General features: G+C 38.3%; 1 long non-coding RNA gene across 1 annotated transcript; it reads left to right on the top strand.

The window, feature by feature from the left end:
• Positions 1 to 1,273: 1,273 nt before the first annotated feature.
• Positions 1,274 to 24,805, top strand: LOC144303641 (uncharacterized). Its single transcript, XR_013370638.1, has 4 exons — positions 1,274 to 1,369; positions 9,582 to 9,755; positions 11,860 to 11,957; positions 24,721 to 24,805. It is a non-coding gene; the product is annotated as an uncharacterized LOC144303641 (long non-coding RNA).

Raw genomic sequence — 24,805 nt, forward strand, 5'->3', positions numbered from 1 at the left:
TGCCTCTTCAATCTTAACATCAAATAAACTATCCCCTGTAAGCCAGATCAAGATCCACGGGCACAGGCCCTGGTCTTCGATGCCTCACAGACTTCCTCATTTAAGACCTTTGAATTTACCGCCTGCTCTGGAGATAAGGTTCTCATCAATTCCCATTTATTAGTAGGTGCTTAAAAGGAGGCACTTTCTGACATGCAATAAAAAGCAAACCTAATGAGCAAATGGCAGTGAACTTGAGGGGCACTTTAGGAGAAGGTCTATCAGTATTCATAACTCTGACACACTATAAAAGATACTTTAGTGCAACGAAAATGTGTCAGAAAAGATATTGAGTTAACCGAAGGGAGAATTTTCTGGTAAAACACATAAGAGCACCCATTTCAAGTGATCTGCACTATTAATATATTTTCACCTTTACTGACAACTCATTTACCAAGTGTCAGATGAATGGTATTGGAGACAGCACTGATATTAACTCCCAAATGAGGTTCTATAACAATGAAAGGTACATAAGTATTCCTCCCTAGCATCTTCTCTATAATTAATGCCCTTGGCCTTGCCTAGGCAGCTGATGCCACTCAAAAATTAGAAAAATTATCTTTGGGAATAATTCTCATCATGCTATAAATGGCACATTATAGTTTATTTTTCACACAACTCATCTTTCACATGATACAGATGAAAGTTAATGGTTGTCTTCAGATTCTTAGGGCAAATTAATCTCAATATTTCAAAGCACTATAGGTGACATCACATTAAGATTCTTTAGTTTATGTGGTCTTTTTCCTTAAAAGAGTTTTTCTTAAAGCCAATTCAGCGCAAACAAAACTCCAAACCCAAAGAACGAAGTCAAAGCAAAATCTATGCATCTTGTACTATGGAGGAGGAAATGCATAATCACATTTAAAACAGTATAATGATAAGCCTGATCAATAAATGTAACTATTCCCTAACTCGTATGGGCATGCTATTTATATAAAATAATGGGAAAGATTTCTCTTTTTTATCCTCTTTTTTAATAATGGAATTCCAATTAACTTTTCTTTTTACACTTGAATTATAGCATCTATATTTTTATATTATTCTTTAGAACCATACATATATGGGTGCTGTACATTATGAAAGTTAGTGATCATATTCACAAATAATATTCACCAATAATGGAATACAGTGCTTGGAAGCAACATGAATAACAGACCTAATAAGAGCATACTGTGAATTTTACTGCCACAGCATCAGATTCAATTATTAATAGTTTTCTGTATGATTTCCACAGGTGGCAACATGGATTATGGAAGAGCAGAATGTTTCTGGAACTATTATCTTTTTTCATCTCTGTATCATTTAAATGAAAATACAGCTAATGAAGGTAATTTGATTAAATACCAAACTTTTTCATGTGACATATAGAGGGGAAAAAAGCAAATGGGGGAAAAAAGGCAAATAATTCTCTGGCATTGGCCAGGATTCAAGACCACCTTACATTCCATTTAATGCAGAAACACAAAGGACTCTGACTTGGCCTGCATTATATTTCTACATTCACTATAAATTTGCTGTGAAAGCCACGAGGCCACTTTATCCAGAAAATTGCAGGAACAGACATCAGAATCTCACTGGATAACTTCAAGTCAGACTAACTTAGTCTATTTGCTTTCCAGCTAGCTTAGGTAGTAAAGACATGTTTTACATGATCATGAATCTTTGACTTTCATGTGTAAGCTGTATTACTAAATGCTCCAATAAAAGCACACGAATCCATCAGAGTATGCAAGAAAGCATTAACCCATTGCTTCTAATATGCTTTGGAATCTTACCTTATTCATTTATTCCTTCATCCATTCACTCATTCGTCATTCAACAATCATTTATTGAGCACCTAACATGGATGTGGTCCTCTGCTAAGGCCTTGGATTCCAAAGATGATAGAGATAACAAAGACGTGGTTATAACCCTTGCACACTTTGTAATCTGTAGGGGAATCTGAGTGCTGAGAAGATACTCTTGATACAAAATGGTAAATACGTTAGGGCTTACCCAGGGTGCTCAGTTGTGTGTGCAGATATGGGGAGGGAGGTAGTAAGGTAAGAGGGGAATTTGCAGGAAAATATTTTTTGAGAAGAAGTCTAAATAGAATTTTCAAGGGTGAAAAAAAAAAAAGAATTTTCAAGGGTGAGTAGAAATACCATCTTTTAGCAGGTGTTCAGAAGACAAGTACCAACCAGCAGAAGACTACGAACAGGTACTTAGGGAAGTAGGAGAAAAAGCAGAGTAGAGAATGAAGGAAGCAAAAAACAAATATTGAGTGTATTTTGATCTCTTTAAAATTTGATCTCTTAAAAAATATTGAGGGCTTGGTGTATTTTCTTAATTGGTCATTGTTGTAACAGATTTGAGCTCATGGGTGAAATGATGAGTGTAGTTATGGATTTATGTTTGAGGCAGCAGTGGGCCGTATGTTTGGATACCAAATATCTAGTTGAAGTTATATATCTGAGAAATACAGATTTCATTCTTGTTTTTGTTTATCCATTTGTATATCAGGCAAATAATTGCTCTAGAGGTTACAGCAATAGAAATAGGTCACATAACTCCAAATCCCTGCCCTCATGTAATTTATATTCTAGTAGGAATAGGGTGAAATGGGGAAACAGATAACTATTGAATATATTAAAATGACATTAAAGATATATTTTAATAGGTAATAGGGGTGATGACATTGCAATTTTGAATAGTTGGCCAGAAAAGGCCTCAGTGAGATGAGGCCTTCATTTGTATAAAGGAGGCAGAGTCGTGAGTTATGTGGATGTCAAGGGAAGAATATTAACAGGAGGAGGGAGTAGTGAGTGCAAAGGCCCCAACCCTGAAACTTGTGTGCAGGTTTAAGACAAAGTGAGAGCAGCGAGGCTAGAGCAGAGTCAGGAAGAGATTAGTAGGAAGTGGTGAAGAGCAGACCAGACTGTATAGAAATTGTAAGCCATGGTGATTTGGCTTTTACTTTGAGATGAAAATCTATTATAGAATTTTGAACAGGACCAGGAAATGATTGGACTCTCATGCTAACAAGATCACTCTACCTGTTGTGTTTAAAATAGATTGAATGAAACAAGCGCTGGAAGTAGAAAAAATCAACTGGGAGGCCATTGGGATAATCCTGGAGAGAGATGATAGTGGTTGGAAAGGACAGTAGAGGGGGAAGAGGAAATAAGTGGTTAGACTCGGGATGTATTTTGAAAAAGGACCGATAGTGTATGCTAATGGATTAGCTGTGGAGTGAGGGCAGTAGAAGAGGTTAGGTTGACTCTGAGGTTCTGGCATGAGCAAATGGAAACAGAGAGTTGCCATTACCTAAGATGGTGTGGGGGGAGTGAAGAAGGTAAGGACCTGGTTTGGGATGTTAGATTGAGATGAGCATTAGACACTTGAATGGAGATGTTTAATAGTTGGTGTATGAGTCTGGAGCTCAGATAAGAGGGCCAGACTAAAAATCTAAATTTACAGCCGCCATGTTCAGATGATATTTAAAGCCTTGTTACAGGATGAGATCACCAAAGGTAATGTAGATATAAAAGAAACAAAGTTGACTGAGTGAGTCCTGGGGCACTTGACAGTTGAGAGGTCTGGAAGGTGAGAAGCAACCTGGCAAGGAAACTGAGAAGAAACCACTACTGAGGCAGGAGGAAACCCAGGAGAGTATAGCATCCCCAAAGCAGCCTGAAGTAATAGTCCATCGAAAGAGGAAGTGATACTTCATCAAATGCTGCCAATGGGTCAAGTGAGATGAGGACTGATCATGGACTTGTGGATTGATCTGCATGAAGTCCTTTGGGACTCATCAGTATACATGTGACACTAGAAGACTAGTTTGAAAATTAACTAGTTTTAAAAGTTGATGGAATCAGAAATCAGATTACTGAGAGTTAAGAATGAAAAGGAAGTGAGAAATTAGAGACACCAAGTAAGACCAGTCTTTCCAGAAACTTGATTATAAGGAAAAAAAAAAAAAAGGTATAAATCCTTAGACTAGTAGGACACCAACATATCAAGAAGAAAATACATTCTTTTTCTAAGACATGTAGGCCAGACTTTATTTCTCCAGGCTGACAGACCTGGGAAGCTACAGGACAAAGAAAGGTTGAAGAGTGAGAGAGGAGAGTGCGATGGGCAGAAGGTTCTGTGCGATTGTGGAACAGATTCCCTCCTCACCTCTGCTTCTGCAGTTGCCAGAATTTTGTCATGCCAGCAAATTCTTCTAGTCTGATGCAGGCAGCCACTGTCAGGTCACCACAGTTCACAAGACTGTCAATAAATGTGATAAAATGGCATTTACACACACACACACACACACACACACGTGTGTGTGTGTGTGTATGTGTATATATATATATATATATTTATGAAAAAATAAATACACTGCCTGATGGGTATGTGTGCATATATGTATACCGATGTATATATTATCAATAGTATATGTTTATATATGAAATATAAAAATACATTTCTTTCCTTCCTTCCTTCTTTCCATCTTTCCTTCCTGCTTTCCTTTTTATTTTGAACGTTATTACTCTTGAGGGAAGGGTATAAGAAAATTCACATTAATTGCCTTCGCTAGGAAAGAGATCTGCTAAACATATCCATAAAAGAATATTTGGCTGAGCCTGGGACCCACTAAAATTCTATGGTTCTCAAATGAAAGCTAAACTGAATTGTTTATAATCCAGTTTATATATCTAGTAAAGTGAAATACCAACAAGGATAACACAAACACTTCTGTGATGGATGTCTTCAAAGACAGCAAACATATCTCTGATAATATTGCAGTAAACCCAGAGTTTTATGATAAGAAATAGATTACATTTCCTTTATCATATAGAATAAACAATGGAATATGAGAATAAGCTGGGGTTTCTTTATTCAGAGAAGATAATTGAAATATAGAGTGCAGTGTATGAATCTTTTCCACATGCATAGAAGCCCATCACAAGGGGCTGGTGTGGGCATAATGGAGGTAGTTCGAGTTCTGTTTCTGGATATTTTATCTGCTTCAAACACACTTTGTTCACCAAATCTGAAAAGAACAACAATAGCGTGGAAACAACCACCAAAAAACCCTTCTCGGGTCTTAGATGAAAGCTTTTCTTTCCTCAGATCATACTTTCCATGTCCCAAAGTGCTGGCATAAAATTGAAAATTAAACAAACTACAGCATTGTCAGAAATAATCACACAGCAGACCAGCCCTCCCGCTCCTGTTCCTCTTCTCCACAAAGAAGCTACAGTGCTGCAACTGAGCAGCCCCTTAAATCTTTATTGTATTTTGCCTCTGGGGCTTACTCATCACTGCAGGTCTAAAAGTGTCTATTACGGTCAGAAATAACTTTAAAAAAATATTGCACCACTGAGCCAACGAGTAGTTCAAATGACTCCAAAATTGTAAACTCGTAAAATGTAAGGTAGAGTAAGCACTCCAGCATTTGGAATAAACTGACTCCTTCACTATGTCATCCTCAGTGTTCTAGTTTTATGGAGACTAGAAATACTCAGTCAAAGCAAGAGTACCCATAAAGTCGCCAAAGGTGCTGGAGAATTTTCTTTCCTTCCTAGCCATCAAGACAAATAACAAAGCATGGACTCTGTAGTTGAAAGCTGTTCTTGAAACTGCTTGCTCCACAGTGATTTCCACATGTCTGAGTGGAGAATGGCTGGGTGAAAGACGTTTTGGAGGAATTAGAGACCAGGGTTATTTTAGATCTAAGTACACGCAGGAAGCTTTCTGACATAATAAGACCATTAGCGGAACGTCGCTTCTCAATTCCTCTTGGCAGCTGTGAAAAAAAAATTTTTTTCATGATTTTATATTTTCATATTACTTATGTTTGGGGCCATTTGGTGGTTCTTCTCTTTTTAGGCTAGTATCTAAATGATGCTTTAATGATACTTTTTGCTTTAATTATGAGTTTACAGAGGATGAGAGTAGACGGTGTTGTCCACAGGTGAAATCTTTATTAAAATAGTTTATACACACTTCAAGAGCAGTGCAACTCTTCAAGTTGGCTAGTCAAAATATTTGGAGGTTATAATCAATCTAAATAAGTAAAATGAGTATGATATTGAGAACTTGGCATAAGAAAACAAAGGTGATCCTTTTAAAATTTTTAAATGAATTTTTCATTAATCACAAGAGAAATTTTGACATGCACTGACATTCCTTCTTTCTTTTTAAAGATTTATTTATTTATTTATTTATTTATTTATTTATTTATTTATTTATGAGAGCACTAGAGAGAGAGAGAGAGAGCACGAAAGAGCAAGCACCAGTGGGGGGCAGAGGGAGAGGAACAAGCAGGGAGCTGGATGTTGTGCTGAGCCCGGGATCCTGGGATCATAACTTGGGGCTTGGTTTCAGGACCCCAGGATCATGACCTGAGCCAAAGGCAGATGCTTAACTGACTGAGCCACCCAGGTGTCCCTGTTTATTTTCTTTTAACATGGTTTTGGCTTAGCTATCCTAAGTGCTGCATATATTTGGACAAGGCTGAAAATTATTATGTGTATGTGTGTGTGTAAAAATTCATACATATATATGTTTATATATATGCACACACATATATACACGTACTTTAATCCAGAGAAAGCAATAGGAAGACCAGGTCTTGGGCGGCATTTCTTGGAACACTTGGCCTTTAGCCCACACGAGTTTAACTTACTAGGGAGTATAAATTATTTTTCACCAGGGAAACTCTCTGGTAAACCTGGAAGCACACCTCAAGTCAAATCTATATGATCAAAATTAGGCTGCCAGATAGTTGGCATTTGTGCAGGAAAATAGGATTGTACAACACTGGGAGAGAGCAGATAACAGTTGGCAGGCACTGCGCTATTACACAATTCAGAAACAATGAAATCTATGTCTCCAGAGTTTAATGGCAAGGCCACGACACTCTGTACGTTGCTAGATCCCAAAGCACTGTATGAAGCCAGTTGCATCTAGCCCTAGGATTCCTCATGCTTTTCTCTTTCTTATAGGCCCAAGACTGTGGCCTTCATGCAATGAAAGTTCTGTGGAAGCTTTTAACTGCATCTTGTGGAAAAGTATACCTTTGACTCTGCAATCATGTTTATCTAAGGGCTCACAGAAGCAATGCAAGGGCAGTCTTCGACATCTGTAAATCTTCATTAACTGCTATTTATTCAATGCACATCAGTGTCAGGCACTGTGTCAGGAATTTTAGAAAGCCTTAGCTCTTCTAATTGCCATATGATATTATTCACTGCTTATTGTGTGTCAGGTACTGTGCAATTAATAGAAAAAAGGGACATACACATAGAGATAAGACAACATTTAAAATATTCAAGAATAGAATTATCAAAAAAGACAAATGGGGCAGTTCCTAGAGAGTCATGGTTAAGAATTAGGGTGAAATAATAAAATGATGATGGTGATCATGATGGTAATCTTATTTTTGCCTCAAGTCTTTAAATAGTGAAGTTATTTGACTCAAAGTCTTTAAAAAAGTCATTGTAAGTTGCCACATTTCTAGGTGTTATCAATAATAACTCTAAACACATAGGATGATGGGGCACCAGGATGACTCAGTTGGTTGAGTGTCTGCCTTTGGCTCAGGTAGTGATCCCAGGGTCCTGGGATTGAGTTCTGCATCCGGCAGGTCCCTGCAGGGAGACTGCTTCTCCCTCTGCCTGTGTCTCTCTCTGCCTCTCTCATTGTGTCTTTCATGAATAAATAAATAAGATCTTAAAAAAAAATAAAAACAGGATGAGATAGTGCTTGAATAAGAGGCAAAAACCACAGTTGCCTTACCTCAATTTATTTTGGTGGCACAATATTTTCTTAACTCATTATTCACTGGGACACCATTAGATCGGAAACCAGTTTAACAGTCACACTCTTGCCTTCCTCACCACGTGTGTTGCTAATGAGGTCACAGCTGATCTTGTAGTAGCTGTTAGCAAGAGACTCATAAATGCCAATTTTAATCAGAATCTTTATTTTATTGACACATTCCACAGTACACACATGGCTCAAAATACTTTTTCACAATTTAGAAATCATACGTGCTAGAGTAGTACTATAAGGAGAAGCACATGCTTCCACTTTGGAAGACTGCTTTCAGGTATTAGTTTTACTTATCAAATATGAAGTGCATTTTACAAACAATGGACATATAGCATTAGCATGTCATACTTTTCCTACACAGATCCCAATATCTGCTTAAAGAAATCAATTTTACCCAAGAGTGTTTCTTTTCAAATATGTCACTATATCTATGTTGACTTAAAAGTTGTAATGTTTTAATTTTTTTTTTAATTTTTATTTTTTTATGATAGTCACACAGAGAGAGAGAGAGAGGCAGAGACACAGGCAGAGGGAGAAGCAGGCTCCACGCACCAGGAGCCTGACGTGGGATTCGATCCCGGGTCTCCAGGATCGCGCCCTGGGCCAAAGGCAGGCGCCAAACTCCTGCGCCACCCAGGGATCCCCAAGTTGTAATGTTTTATATACACTGTGTGGGCAGAAAGGCCTCCCAAGATGTCTGTGTCCTAATACCCCAAATCTACATGGCAAAGGGGACTTCATGGGGGTGATTAAGTTAAAGCCCTTGCCATGGGGAGACTATTCTGGATTATCAGCATGGGTTCGTTCTAATCACAAGGGCCCTTATAAATGGGAGGTGAGGGAGTTAGAGTCAGAGGAGGTATATATAACCATCGAGACAGAGGTTGGAGTGATGTGGCCACAAACCAAGGAATGCAGTCAGTTTCTTGAAGCCACACAAGTCAAGAGATGGTTTCTCCACTGGAGCTCCACAGGAACACTGCTCTTCTCACACCTTGATTTTAGCCCCTATAAGACCCGTTTCAAACTTTTGAACACCTGTACTGTAAGATAATAAATTTGTGCTGTTTTAGGTCACTAAGTCTGTGGTAACTCAGTAAGCATCAGTTGGAAACTAATACACACAAGACACACCTTATTGGGTTTACCTTGACTCCTCTATTTTATGACTCACTTTAGCTTCCATCTTCCTCTTCTTTCTCATCTTCACTCAATACCTTTGATGATTTGTAAAAAAAAAAAAAAAAAAAAAAAAAAAAAGTGTCATGTATTTATGATCCTGGTGTTCAAAGTGGAAGTGGTGATTACTGCATATATCTAAAATAAATATTTCATCTGAAAGCATAGTAAAGTATATTTTCAAAATATTTGCAACCATTATTTTAATGAGGAAGAAGCTCTTACTTAGAAAAATTAAAGTACTCTCACATAATTGAAAGCTTTTGTGTCAAAATGTGCAAGCATTTAAAATGTTTCTGCTCTGAGGGGAGAAAAACCTTATTACTTTGTGGTGTATTTTTATTGACACAGCTAGAGAGTAATGCCATATAGAAAAAAAATGTGCTTTGGTTTGCTGTTCTAGTTGGAAATCTCTTAGCTGACACTATCTCTATAAAACAGTAGAAATTAATGGGAACAAATTATAACCTTAAAGTACTGTAATATTTTGAAGTGTCCTTTGGATTAAAGTTTAAATTTTCTGATGATGTCAAATGTATCTTTTCCAGGCTTGAATTTTTGGAAATTGGAAACCAGAAAGTAAAATTAATCACAATGTTCCTTTCCTTCATCATACCAGGTCAAATAGATTATAATGGAATAAATTTTTAAACCTTTTTTATATTTGAAGAATTAAAGCTTAATTTTCAGTTTTGGAAGTATATATCTGATCTAATATTCAGGTAAGCACGGTGGTACAGTAGAAAGAGCCATGAGGTAGGAATCAGAAGACTTGGGTTTAAGCCCCAAATTAGCACATGAACTTGGAAAGCCATTTAATATCTGGTAACATCAGTCCTCTTCTATCATTATTATCCCTAGCTACCTTGCAGGAAATAAGTGAGATATAGTAAGTTTTTTTTTAACAATTTTTTAAACATTTTATTTACTTATTCATGAGAGAGAGAGAGAGAGAGAGAGAGAGACAGAGGCAGAGACACAGGCAGAGGGAGAGGCAGGCTCCATGCCGGGAGCCCGACGTGGGACTCAATCCCGGGTCTCCAGGATCGCGCCCTGGGCCAAAGGCAGGCGCCAAACCGCTGAGCCACCCAGGGATCCCTGATATAGTTAAGTTTTTTAAAAAATGCATTGCAGGGACGCCCGGGTGGCTCAGTGGTTGAGCATCTGCCTTTGGCTCAGGTCCTGACCCCAGGGTCCTGGGATCGAGGCCCACATCGGGCTCCCCACAGGGATCCTGCTTCTTCCTTTGTCTTTGTCTCTGCCTCTCTCTGTGTGTCTCTCATGAACAAATAAATAAAATCTTTAAAAAATGCATTGCAGACTGTAAATTACTGTTCAAATGAAAGAGATGACTTAAGAAGGATTCTGAAATATCCCATAGAATTGTAATACCTAGAACTAAAATGTCCCCAAAAGTAATTCTTTCAATTTCTTTGTAATTATATAAATGTGTGTGTGTGTGTGTGTGTGTGCGCGCGTGCGCATGTATGTATCCCAGGCTGCTCATCACTTGCTAACAAATTTCAAAAGATGTACAGATCTTCACAGTAACTGTAGATACTGAATTTTATATACATTATATAAGCCTATTTTTTTCAAAATTAAGTAATATTTACTTGATTATAGGCATCTAGAAATAAAAAATGAGCAAAATTGTCCTAAGACTCTAAAGATGTTGTTATGCTTTGAGTTAAGGTTCAGGTTGATCTTTTTAATATTGCAGCAAACTCACACGTCATTAATCATTTTGAAGTGGCCCCAGGTCATAGTAAATGGATGGCCTAATAATCAGACGAGATGTTTGCTATTTCCAAATTATTGTCAATAAGTAGAGTAAGGAGGTGACAATTCAATAACTAATGATTATTAACTTAAATTTTTATTTTTCTAATGCTAATCAAGAACATAAGAAGTAGGAAGGTGAACCAGAGCATAACACATATAATTATAGACAAGCATGAAGACAGTAATAATCATGATAAAAGATGTGTTTATTAAAAACAACTCATATCTATCATTATTTATGAGTTGCTCTGTAGCTAGAGATATTGTTTCTGGTTGTCTTAACTGTGAGTATGTAACAAAAAAAAAGTGGGACTCAAAATATTTTCATTCTGAGGGAGCAAGAAAATGGTGGATGTAGGGTTCATGAAAAGCAGAATGGGGATGGGTGGGGATTGAGCATAACAGACTGTGGTAGGAGTGTTGCACATGTGGGAATAGAAAAGAAAATGAAATACAGAAAAAACAACTCACATGAAAATGGGAGGGAAAAGACAAGAGGTTGAGAGGAAAGAAGATGGGGCTACATAGTCAGTGCAACCCACTGTAGCAATGAAAGAGATTTTTGAGGTCAAGGTTCTTAAAAGTAACCAGATATGGAGAATATCTAGAAATAATGTCCTTTGACACCAACCAATAAGCCAAGATACAAAATGAACTGGATAAAATTACAGTATAGTAGTCAGCATGAAGCATAGTCCACATTCTTAGGAGTCTGGTCTTCTGGTATTAGAGGTGCTGTAGGAAAAGCTGGGGAAATATAGCGAAAGACAGTTCAGTGAAAAACAAATATCAGCATTAGCCCCAGAAGCCATCTGATAATCAAAGTAAAAGGAAGGATTCTCATGAAATGGAGAGTCCAGGAATCCCAGTTAGGCTTGCCTAAGCATGAGGCAAAGAAGAGGGAGATAAGAGCGAATCACAAGAGAGGGAAATAAGGATGAGAAGCAACCACTTTGATGTTCTTAAGCTTCTGTTAGGAGAGTGAGGTAAAGTGGAATCTGTGTATTTACTGAAAACAAAACCTATGGTTTCAAATTCCAGTTTGGGTCTTGGAGAAGTGGATATGGCTAGATGAGAAAAGCACTGGCTTTTCAGTACAGAAACCTATATTCAAATCCCAGCCTAATCATAAACTACAGGTAAGTAAGGTCTTTTATAACACAAATTGTTGAAAGCCTAAAATTATATTGTTTTTTTCATCTATTAAAAGAAGGTATCAATAGCCCCTACCGCAAAATTATCATGAGAACTAAATGAGCAAATCCAGGAAGAAGTCATAGTGTTTATGTTGATGGTAATGTTAGCTACACCACCATTAATAGTAATATAGAACCTTAAGAAAATCCCTGGACAATCTCTATCCATTGTACTTGCCCAATCTGTAAAATGGGAGTTATGGTAACAAATGTATGGTCTGGAGGGAGTCCTAAATAAGATCATTTATACAAAGGGTCTGGCACACAGTAGGCTCACAGTAAGTAGTAGGTACTATTATTTTAAAATATACTGGTTTCAAAATAAACCAAGTTTCATTTTGTTCAGATGACGAGAATGTATTTAGGGAGACCTGGGGTGGCTCCGTCTGTTAAACATCCAAGTCTTGATTTTCACTCAGGTCATGGTCTCAGGACTGTGGGATCAAGCCCTGAGTCTGACTCTGCACTGGGCTTGGAGTCTGCTTAAGATTCTCTCCCTTTCCCTCTCTCCCTTACTCCCTTCCCGCTCCCCCTGCTCACTTCTAAACCGTCTCTCTTAAAAAAAAATGTATTTAGAATGCTTGATTTATTTTTAAGTATAAAATACTTCAAGTATATACAAGTGTATATACTTGACATATTTTATATTAAGAGGAAGGAGCCCCATCAGTTGATAGTGATATTTATGTTTTTCTTGGGAAAAGCACTGAGGATAAATAGCTTTGAAAGTCATTAGACCATCGAAATTCTGTCAAATAACCTGCTTCCACTTTTCAAAATTCCATCCACTTCTTTTTAACTATTACTGTGTCTTCTGCTAATAAAAAGACATAGTAGTTACCTCTTGGAAAGAGGGACTTCTTGTTATACCAAGAGTTTCAAAATTTGGCCTCTAAAACAAAAGAAGGAAGAGACGAGTAAATTTACTTTTGAAAAAAACTGCCCGATTCTCAGTAGTCCTAGTTTCCTTCACATTGCCATTGTTCTTTCTTGTGCAAGACAGCTTCTAGTGCCATGCTGGGTGCATAGAAGCCATGAAGTAAATAGCTATTCGGTTGGGTGCTTAGAAGCATAAGACTGAGTTTTCCTCATAATATTTACTGTTTAGTTGTATCCAAAGCCTCATATCAGCCATGTTTTTGTAAACAGAGATTTAGAGTAGGTGCTTAACTGAAAACTACATTATTATAATTGATTCCAAATTCTTAAAAAATGCACGCACACATCTAAAACAGCTATAATTAGAGCAAAATGCAACCCCGTCTTCTTTATTGGGGATCCATATTGCTGTCATTATAAATGTCACTTTTCAGCACCACGTCTCTTACCAAACAGAACTCATTTTGAAATGCCAGTTTTTGTGAAAAACTTTATCCATTTGTCCAAATGGTATTTGGACAAGAGAAGAGGTTTTTTTCCTTTGGGTTCATTTTCAGGTTGTTAGCCTAACCTAAAATAGAGCTTCTTTAAAAGTCTGCCCAAACGTTTACTTAAAACAGAGAAGGGACAGCTGAGTGTTGAGTGGTAGTGTTACATTGAGTGAAGACATGACTGTAAATAACTCTGCAGTTTGGAAATGAATGATGCTTTTGACAGAGACGATTATGTCCTATTGACAACGTTGATGTCAAACGTGGAGTGAAAATACGAGATTGACTATCAGCAGTTCCCACCAGTGATCACTTGAAATAGCTTCTCTGAGATAAAGAAACAGTAACAAATGCATTCCTTCCCGTTCCCTCTACTCACACTCTTTCCTTCCCTCAGACCTAGCTTAGGCCAGTTCCACTTTGGGGGAAAGAGGCCCAGTGTTCACACTTCATCAAAGGAGGATCAAATACTCTTGGCTGTTTCTTTTTAAGTTAATCACTTCCAGGGCATCCTTAGTTACTTTCCCTGCTCCCCCAAAAGGGAAGCCGTGATATCTAAGAAAAAAAGTCAAGCCCTGAACTTCTATAGAAGTAATTACCTCTTCCAAGTTAGACCTGACATATCTAAAATAAGGTCTTTGTAATGAAAACCTCACTTGGGGTTCTTCACAGCCTTCAAAGTCATTGTTCACATAGCAGCTAAATACTGGCTTACATTTCTGGGTGGAGAATATTCTGAATGTTGAGCTTTCCAGCTTGGAAAAATGTCATATACTGGAGAGTCTTGATGAGTAAATAATTTTTTCCATATCTATCTCTCCATTCCGTTCACTTGCTGCACTATGGAGGCTCTTTGTATTTTTACTGAAGAGAAATTATGCTCTTTTAATGTACACTAAAAATGCTTGCATTCTTTAATATTCACATTTAAACATGTAAAATAATTTTCAGATTTATGAAAACTGGGAGTTAGCAGACCATATTTACATTCTATGGTCAAATAACATTATGCATGTAAGATCTCTGAGCCAATGAATCTGGACTTGGTCAGAAGAACTTAGGGAGGAATTTCTGATGGCATAGAATGTCTGTAAGGAAAACGTTTGGCCCCTCATTCTCAGAAGTTACAATGGGATATTTATGTTGGCATGGAGGAGTGTTACACATCCTTGTGTTAATCCTGTCATTGTAGCCTCTCCAACAGCCGCGAGGCAATGATACAGGTCATCCTTGGAAGGCACACTTCTTACAATAGGTATGACCTTTCTGGTCAGGGTGGGGAGATGGATGGGTGACTTTTTTGGTTTGTTTTGAAAAACAAATGGTGTGAGCTTTTTGTAAAAGGATGCATGATTTTCACATGGTAAAGAAAGTGTTCAGTATTTGATGCTAGAACCAGATTCTTTAAAGTGAGTACTCCTCTGTAAAATATGTGGCAGTTTTTGAAGGCTTAAAACTTAGTAAGGGATTTATGAGTTCACTGTCAGAGTCATTGACATAAATAGAGATAGTCTCTTCATAGAGTGAAAAATAAAGCCCATCAAAGAGGAGAAACCTAAGAACACATTTTACTTATATAAGACAAAATAATTAATTAGCTAAATGACAATAGTTGATACTTTATTTAATTAAAAAGAATGCCCTGAAATGTAATTTAGTAATTCACATTTGCAATCAGGTTCTATAAATATGAACGTGTATTTTTTTTTTAAACAACAACATCTTAATCTCTTCATGATAGAAGACTGATGGGGTGGAGAAGACAGCTTTTGATGTACAAGATTATCTAAAGGCTATCTTCTTATAGGACAAGTGTATTTATTTTCATTTCTAAAGGAGTACATTAACTAGATTTTGTATTAGTCACTAGTAAACTAGCAAGTATTTTTGCCCTCGACCTATCTCATTATATAGAAATATGGGAGACCATTTATTCCTGTGGACTTGTTCACCTCTGCTGCCTGGGTCTCAACTCCCTTCCCTATGAGATGATAGAACCTAAAACTAGCTCAGGGCACCTGGGTAGCTCAGTGGTTGACCATCTGCCTTTGGCTCAGGTCATGATCCAGTGCTTCTGGGATCGAATCCCACATCAGGCTCCCTGTGAGAAGCCTATTCTCCCTCTATGTGTCTGCCTCTCTGTGTCTCTCATGAATAAATAAAATCTTAAAAAAAAAAAGAACTAAACTAACTCACCTCTATGGGTCTTCTGGGCTCTTAAATGGCATCAGTTTATGATCCTTATGAGGGAATTCCAGATATATTCTCATATGAATGGTTTTCTGTTCTAAGTGGAATTTTTCATGATTTTATTCTTTTACCTAATTTCTTGTTTTGGGAGAACTAATAAAGCTCCCCTCTTTACCAACTATTGCCTCTGTGGAATCTGTCTCCATTGTGTTTAGAGGGTTTTGTTCATGTTCACAAAGTATGAGAACATTTTACACGCACCTCCAATGTTGGCATTTTCTTTCAACATCTTCATTGCACTCTGGTAGGTCAGAGTGATGAGAGAATTTGTATTTATTCAGGTTTAGAAAGTGAGTGTATTAAAAGGCCTTGGCCAGTATTTCCCTCTCCCCTGTCCTCCATTCTTTCAACAATATTAAAGAACACCCACAAGGGATCCTAGCTGTACTGGAATATACATTACTTAGTGGCAGATAGTTTTTGTCCTTATGCTTACCATACAGTGGGAATACAAATACATTTATAATTACACTAAGAATGAAAGGGAGAAGATACAGAAAAAAGTAAGCAACCTGGTAGAAATGGTTTATATTATGGAAATACTTGTTTTAGAAGATGGCCTTAAGTGGACTGACTCTTGGTGAAAGAGTAGAGGTTGGCCAGACCAGCAGTTCAGAGGAACGCGTTGTTCTTGGAGGCAACAGCACATTGCCTTCAGGACTCTGAAGCAGAAAATGGTTGGTGTCTTCATGTTGGCTAGTGTAGAACTACGGGAGATGAGACTAGAATAAATCATATGGGAATTTTGTGTTTAAGAGTAGGGTGACCATATAATTTATGATCCAAAATGGGATACTTTGAAGAATGAAAGTGGATCCACACTGATAATTAAGCTAGGACAACAGTCAGAGAAGAGGACGCGTCCCCAGAAAACCAGTATAAAGTGTTACCTACCTCAAGAGAGTATAAAGATAATTATATCCTTTAGGCAGAGGAGTACTACAATTTGTTATCTGTTTTTGAATGATCATCCCTGTTACTGTGTGTGACGTGGATTGGAGGAGGACAGAGATGGAAGCAGATTCTTGCACTTGTCTAGATGAGGAATGAGATGATAAAGAGTGGACAAATTTTAGATAAAGATTGGTAATACAATTGGTAGGATTTGGTGATGGATTGGACGTAGGAAGGGAGAAGACGGGAGTTGTCAAATGACTCAGGTTTCTACTGCGTGTAACTGAATGAATGGAAGTGAATATTATTAAGCTATGATAAAATTAAAGAAGCAGATTTAAGGCAGGAATGGGAAAAGATGAAGAGATTATTTGGGGAATCCTGAAAATGAGATGCCTGATGAGTCTCTAAAGGGAGAAGTCACATAGAAAGCTATACTTGGAATAGCAGTCTATGTGGTAGATAAAAATCTATGGGTTGTAAACATTTTGGGTGCTACATACAGCAGAAGAATGTCTGAGATTATTGAGAAAGGGTAACAAAGTGATAAGACAAGACAGCCCAGAACTGAGTCCTGAGGACCACAAAAATTAAATAATAATTTAAGGTAAAGAAGGAAGGAGCTGCTAAGTCTTTTAGACAATCAAGGGGAAGCATGCTGTATATTTCTTAGGAGGCCTCAGAGGAATTAATATCTTTACCTGTCTTGCCTACCATGCTGACCCTATAGCACACTTCTATCCCTTTATCTTCCTTGCCTATCTTACTCTACCAAGTCCCTAATACCTCCCCCCTTGGATCACCTTTCAAATCAACTATTTGCACACAAGTCTACACCTTGGGCTCTGTTTTAGGTCCAAGAAGGAAGAACCAAAGGACTAGAAATATGACCAGGAGAGTATATTATTGCAGAAGTAAAGAGACAATGTCAGGAGAGAAGGGGTGAGAAAGGATTTTGAAAGCTGCTGAAAGGCTGAGTAATACACGAACTGGTTTGATGGTAGAAATCGGTGGTGATCTGTGGAGCTGGGATGGCGGTGTAAGCAAGATTGCCTTGGGGAAAGTGTGGCTGAACTTTGGTTTGAGGGGAAGCTGAGCAATCAGACACTAATTGGGGATGTGGCATGAAGGACATTTTGTCTTGATTCTCATTTTTTTCTTTTAGAACATGAGAGTTATTAGAGAGTATGTGAATGTTGATGGAAATGATCCATTAGAGAGAAGTGGAAGAAACAGGAAAGGGGACAGTTACCTGAGACACAGAACAGATAGAATTCTGAAAGAAAGGTTGGCTCCTCCTTCATAATAAGGGGGCAGATGAGTGGAGGACTGCAGATGTGGATTTGGTGATGAGACGGTAACGTGGAATGTAGTTTCTAGGTTCTCAGGGAACTTTGAAGCAGGTGATGTGCTGAGAACAAAAGAGGCTGGGGCAGTAGCAGGGACATAGACAAGGTGTGGAATAGTCGCTGTGGTGGTGAGGGGGAGAGTGCTCTAGTCTCTCAGTGTTGAATGAGCATTTGCGGCTGGTGACCAGTAAAGAATCATGATCACAGCTTCTCTGCTGTAAGATTTTTGTCCAGCAGTGTTTAGCTCTGTTGGATACCGGCCCAGAGAAAACGCGTTGCTGGATTCATCAGTGGGGTTTGCTAACTGGTTGTGAGGAAAGGAGAAAGAGCCCAGGGAATTGAGGGTATTTGCAAAAGAGTCATCACAAAGAAGAGCTCTGGAACAAGGGCTATTGAAGGAGGAAAGTGAATTCCTGAGGGGGTTGGTCGATAGATAGAAAGGAAGCAATAAGGATAAAGGATTGCAGTTCTCTGCGAGGTCAAAGGATCATCGCAGTGGGAATGCTCTAGAAGAATAAAGGTGTGATAAGAAAAGAGGATCTCTGAAGGAATGATTGTGTTTGTGGTATGGTTTTTGGTGACGAACTCTGTTAGGTATTTAATTCTTTAAATTCCTACAAATTCTGTTCTATACTGTGATAGGGCCACATAGGGATAAAGTACATTTTCTTTTGTCTTAGAAAAAAATCACCTTTACCTTTTCCCTATTTGTCAAAGCCACTTTTGAACTGGGCTTAGATCATCACATTATCTGCTCCTGGAAGGCATCGTGAATCTGGTGTAGTTTTCTACGATTCTGGGAGCCTTAGCTGTTCTCCTGCTTTATCCTGAGATTTCAGGAACAGACTACGTTGAGGAAATCCTGGTCCTGAAAACAAATGTCATTATTTCCTCAAAGGAGTTTATGATGTTCAACTCCAGCAATATGCCACCTGTCATCTTATGTTCTAAATATGCCAAACTATTGACATGTATGTAACTATGTTATTTATCTTTTCTTTTCTACATGCATTTGCCAGAAATGGCCTCCCTCCCTGGTCTCATACTCCTCTTTCGGAGATAGTTCAACGTGGTGTTCTGTGTGATATCCAATTTGACTACCTCCGAGCTGCTTCTCAGTCTTGTTAGCTATTCATCCTCTGTGCTGAAATGAAATTTTATACTTTATTTTTTGTCTTAGTTTATTACAATAATTTACTTATGTTACTGTCTCTTTACTTGACTGTGAGGGTTTTATTTTGTTTTGTTTTGTTTTGTTTTTGAGGCAGGGAACATGTTTATTCATCTCTGTTTTCTGAATGCCTTGCCTAATTCCTGGCATATTTTAGGTGTTAAGCAAATATTTGTTTAAAAAAATTAAGAAATGAACTGATGAATTCCATTTACCTTTTTATAAAGCATGCAGCCATCACTAACAACCATCATGATATGAAATGGCACACAGTTATAAGCTTGTTTGCTGACTCTTACATTGTTGACACTCAGAAGAAAAGTGTCACCAAACACATTTTCATAATGAAGCAGATCTATAATCTGGCATTTACAACTCCTGTGCTGCTGTGGGTAGAGTGTGGTTTAGGAGGTGGAGAGAAAGGGGAGACGGTGCAGTTCTTCCCAATTTATGAGAGGGCTGAGGAGCAGAGATGAAAATGCAGAATGGCAATCAGATTAAAAGAGCTGATGAGATCCTAAATACATCCCTCAGGCCACAGGAGAGCCCGAGGGAACAATCTTGGGAGGACTAGAGACCATTGAGGGGAGGCAAAAACTGGGCTTCCCACCACTAAAATAACAAGAGATAAAATGAAACCCACTTATCTGATTTTAGAATTCTATCTGGGCATAGAAACCTTCAAATTATTTATTTATACATAGTGATATCAAGCTCTATCTACTTCCACTCCAAAGGGAACTCTTAAATAATCAAATAAAATGTTGAGGTTTCCTGCCCGAGTTACAAAGAGGAGGAAGAAGAAAAAAAAGACAAATAGATTTTTGAGATACTCTTTTTCTAATAGTATATTTTAAGTGAATATCAAGAATTATTCATTGTTTTCTCTTATTCAACATAAAAAGGCTCACATTTTACCAAGTCCTTTTCTGTGCATCAAAAATCTATGTATTTTTAGCTTTAAATAAGCCTAAATACAAATATTTATTTCCTTTTCTCTTTATGTTGTAGACAGACATTTGTTAAATGAGAAAATTCTCCAAATAGGTCAATTTTCACTCAAAGATGGGGTTTAGGTGTTTATATATTCTAATTTACCATAAAAACTCATTTTAAATTATTTCAACCACTTACGTTTAGCATACATCTTACATACATAAATAACATGCTTTTAATGATGCCCATCTTGCAGTCACACCAGCTTTATTTTGACTTTAAAAATATATTTCCTTTTTAACAGAGTAGCTTAAAGTATTAAATCTGTTACCAGTTTTAGGAGAATGATAGGTTAAATGATAGATATTTTTCCATGTGGGGAAACTGAGGGAGACAATTTGGTTTATCAGAGGCCCTTGACAAAACTTGGGAGGTATATGAGTAAATGTGGGTTTACAAGACACAAAGGGAAATCAATGATACAAATAGATTCGGATGCCTGGGGGCCAGTCAAGTAGTTTTATTTATGAGTCTGTCTTTGCTTCTTCTTTTTTAGAGAGTCTAGGTCTCGAGATGAGGGAGAGGGGGCATCTGTGTGGCTTCAGGATATCTAAGAGTGATATCAGATGTAAACAAGGGACAAGGGAGAAAATAATAAATGGGAAAGACAAAAAGAAGCAAAGTCAGGATGATAGAGAGGAAGCAAAGAAAGGAGGACGGTGCCAGGGAGAGATCTACACATGGTTGGGATTTTAGGGTTCCACTGATCACTTCCAAGCCCCAGTCCAGTTCCTACTCAAATGGGCCCATTTTAGACAAAAGGCAAATAAAATGTCTCCTGATGACAGTCAAATAAACAGGCTCATAAATCTGCTCTATTTGGAGTGTCAAAAAAATATGAAAGTAATGGCAACGTCTACCTATATAGGCAGAGGCCAAGGGTTACAAGTTAGGGAAGATGAGAGCCGACATGAACAATCACCAGATATTCCAGGCTGAGAGGCAGAAAGCAAACCTCGGAGTTGGGTTTATGCATTGGAAGAAAAGGAAAAGTGAAAGTTGAAGACAAAAATAAAAACACTCCTTGAATAGTCTCTCCCGGATTCCCATATTTCTAAGCGGAATAGAGGTCAACCTAAATGTCCAGATGGTTGATTTTCTACATTTCTTTGGAAATTACTATCTTTTTTGGATTGCCATGCATCACATTATACTGTTTTCAGTTTTTCCTACTGCTTGTTTTCTACCAATCACCAGGGCACTTGTCTGCATTCAATGAAGAATGAACCACCCCTGGATGTTTTTCCACATCAGTTCCATTCACCATCCTAGAGGTTTTCCACATTCATGTGGAAGACACATCAGCACCTTTGCTTAACTTCTTCAACTTCCTCCTCTTCAGTCACCAGTTCATGGCTTCGATCTGCCGACTGCAAGATTGGCATCATTAAAAGCAAACAGTTAAGCCCTGGATGTGAAACACTTTCTGCTCCAATGCTCCCACCCCTCTGCCAGCCGCCCCCATACCCCTGAGACCTCTCCAGAACTCTCCACAGTCCAGATCCCTGGTCCTGGGTGGAGGAATGCCAGTCCTCTGCTCCAGCCGGAGGGGTGACTGTGCCTGACCTCTGCATTGCAGTCATGAAGTGTTTGCGTGGCAGTCCTGTCCATGGCCATTCACACAATTTTATCAATATCTAAGACTCCTCCACTTTTGAAATTATATGCTCCTGATTTATACTCTAATCCTTCAATTCTGTCTTTCCTTTTCCTTATTCCTTTGCTCCTCTTTAGCTGTTTTGAGCTCCCCACTCTTTTGAGTCCTCGGGTTGCTCTCAGACATCAGCTTTCCTCTGTCTTCACTTTTTTCCCTATTAAATCTCCCTCTATTTACCTTAACTCCATTTTCTCCAACATCATCCTTTTTTATTTCCTTGTGTTTCTACCACATCTGCTCTGCAAAATTTAAATGAAACCCACAATCCATCTTCTCTGATCTTACAACCACCCAAGTTTTGGAAGAAGAGAAAAACCAAGTAAGTGTACAGAACATCATGCCTCAGCGTGGCCGAGGGGGATCTGCAGTCCCTGGTCAACCCCCTTGCCCCTCATTACTTATTCCAAATTCTTACTTCTCTCCTCCCGTGCCTAACCTGCCTCTCAGTGGAGCCACTTGCCTTTTACCAGAGATCTCCCCCTAACTTTGGAGAAAAACTTGTATTCTCTGACAGGAATGCGCTTACCTTTACATTCTGCACCTCTAGTTTCTAAAACTTTGACCATGTCTTTTTATCTTTCCTTTCAGAGCTGAGGGAGGAAGCTTCCGCTCCTTGGTCCAAGGCCAGAACCCGCTTAGGATTTTTTTTTTTTTGGGGGGGGTCTATTTCATCCTTTCCATTACTTCTCAATGTCTCCTCCAACAACGATTCTGACTTTCTTCCTCTGCAGTGGCTCATTTCTCTAAGCTTGAAAGTTTGCTCATGCTCATCTCTTTTAATAAATGAAAACCCAACTCTTTTCCACCTTATGACTCTTCTTGCTACCACATAGTTTGTCCTTTCATGCAATCATTTTGGTTATTTGCCCAGCTTCCATTCACTCTGCAACCTTATAAGTCATTGAAACCATTCTAATTAAGGTCACCGGTGCGTTTCCATTTGTCAAATACACTGGATATTTTTCTGGCTTTTTCTGACCATCTGAAGCGTAGGACACAGTATCTTCTGGCTTTACTTTCTTTCTGTGTGACCACTCCTCAGCTTCATCCAGTTCATCTATTAACTAAAGCATTTATACGCCCCTGAACTCTATTAGTCCTTGTCTCTTCAAATCTTTCTGGGTGATCTTACCTGTAACAGAGTTTTAATAATCATCTGGATGATATTTCCATCTGTCTATGAAATATCTCAGGCTAGCTAATGACGATGGCATTTAAAATAATAGTAGTTACTAATATTACTGGCATTTATTAATCACCTTCAGGCACTGTACTGAGGTCTTTTCTTATATTAACTGATTTACTTATCAAAATCTCTGAATTTTTCCCCCACTTTTACATCTGAGAGGTAGACTAATTTGCCACATCACACAGAAGTGGCACAAGCAGGCTTTATTTTTTTTTTCACAAGTAGGCTTTAAATCCATCTTATCTAACCCCAAAGCCCATACTTTTAACCATTTTACCTGCTATATGCAAAATTTAACTCATATTCCACAAATTATTTATCTTCCTATATAAGCTGTTTCAACAAACCGAATCATCATTAGCAGAACCCAAAATAGAAAACTTGAAGTCACGCTAACGTATTTCCTTTTACAAGTAGTAAGCCACTATATTCCTTTATACTTCTTCCTTATATTTTCATCTAATAGTACTCAGTTCAGCGTCTCATTATTTCTCTCCTGTCTCAGTCAGAAAGCTTCCCAATTGGATTATGCACATCCTTCTAGGCTTAGTCTTCCAATTTATTCTCAAGGAACTATTATCTTCTTATGTTGTATATCTGATCATATCACTGTTCTGGTAAGTCCCTCATGACTCCCCATATCCCGCAGCCATGTTTCTCAAAGTGAGTTTTATGTATCTCCTTCCATCAGAATCACCTGGAGAGCTTGTTAGCTGAGGCTCAGGAACCACATCAGGATTTCTGAATTAGAACTGATGGTGGCAGGACCTAGACTCTGTATTTTTAAAGATTTGTTAATTTATTTTGGAGAGGCAGGTGGGAGGGAGTGGCACAGAAGGAGAGGGAGAGAGAATTTTAAGCAAACTCTACACTGAGCATGGAGCCTCATATGGAGCTCCATCCCATGACCCGGAAATCATGACCCAAGCAGGAATGAATAGTCGCCACCCAGGCACCCCTGGACTCTATTTTTAACAAGCTCCCTGTATGATACTTTGTCACGCTAAAATTTCAGAGCCTCTGGCCTCCAAATCAGGGGCAAACACTTTAGAATTGCCAACAAATACCATCTGATGCTGTCTTCTCTTCTTTCTCCATGCTCTTTCCACTACTCCAACTACTCTCCGTGCTCCAGTACACCAGACTTGTTACATGGTCCCTCTCATGCCAAACTTTTCTAAGTGTTGGTGACTTCATATGTGTTTTGTCTTCTACCTGAAGGCCCTTTTCTTTGTATGTCCAGCAATTCATGTGACTGTGTGTGTTGTATACCTTGAGTCCTCATGAGACTGGAAGTTTCTCCCAGGATACCACAAGCTGTATCATCATGGGGACTGTATGTCCTGACCTCTCCATTTTAAAAATGCCATTCCAAGTTCAGCATGTGTGGAAAACCAAGGTATGGCTGAGAATAATGGCATTAACGTGTGCTTGGTATGTCCTCAGTATGTAGGTACTTGGGTCTTTTAGCAATTTTCTTTGACTCATGACTGGTGGTTTGGTTTGTGATTGAGCTTTTTAAAGGGAAATTTCCTGTTTGCTGGCCTATCTACAAATGACTGGACCAGCGGAAGTGAAATTCAAAAAAAAAAAAAAAAAAAAAAAAAAAAGCTCTTTTGGTCACCAATCAAAATCTCTAACTAGAAAAGTCTTAGGAGAAATCTACTTGAAATCTCTATAGGGTCTGTTTATATAGATGTTTCGTGCCCCTCCGAATAATGAATAATCCAGGGGATGGAGGGATGTAGATAACCATGTCTATGCACTTGAGGTTGAACTAAGCTTTGCTCATCACAATTTGCCTGTCAGTGTGTGATCCTCTCTTTACAGATGAGAAGATTGTGGTCAGAGATGCCAAGAGGCTTGGAAGAGTCACCTAGCAAACAGGGAGACAAATCTGGAATTGGAATGCAGG

The sequence above is a fragment of the Canis aureus genome, chromosome 32, assembly GCF_053574225.1.
Source record: "Canis aureus isolate CA01 chromosome 32, VMU_Caureus_v.1.0, whole genome shotgun sequence".
Classification (NCBI taxonomy): Eukaryota; Metazoa; Chordata; class Mammalia; order Carnivora; family Canidae; genus Canis; species Canis aureus.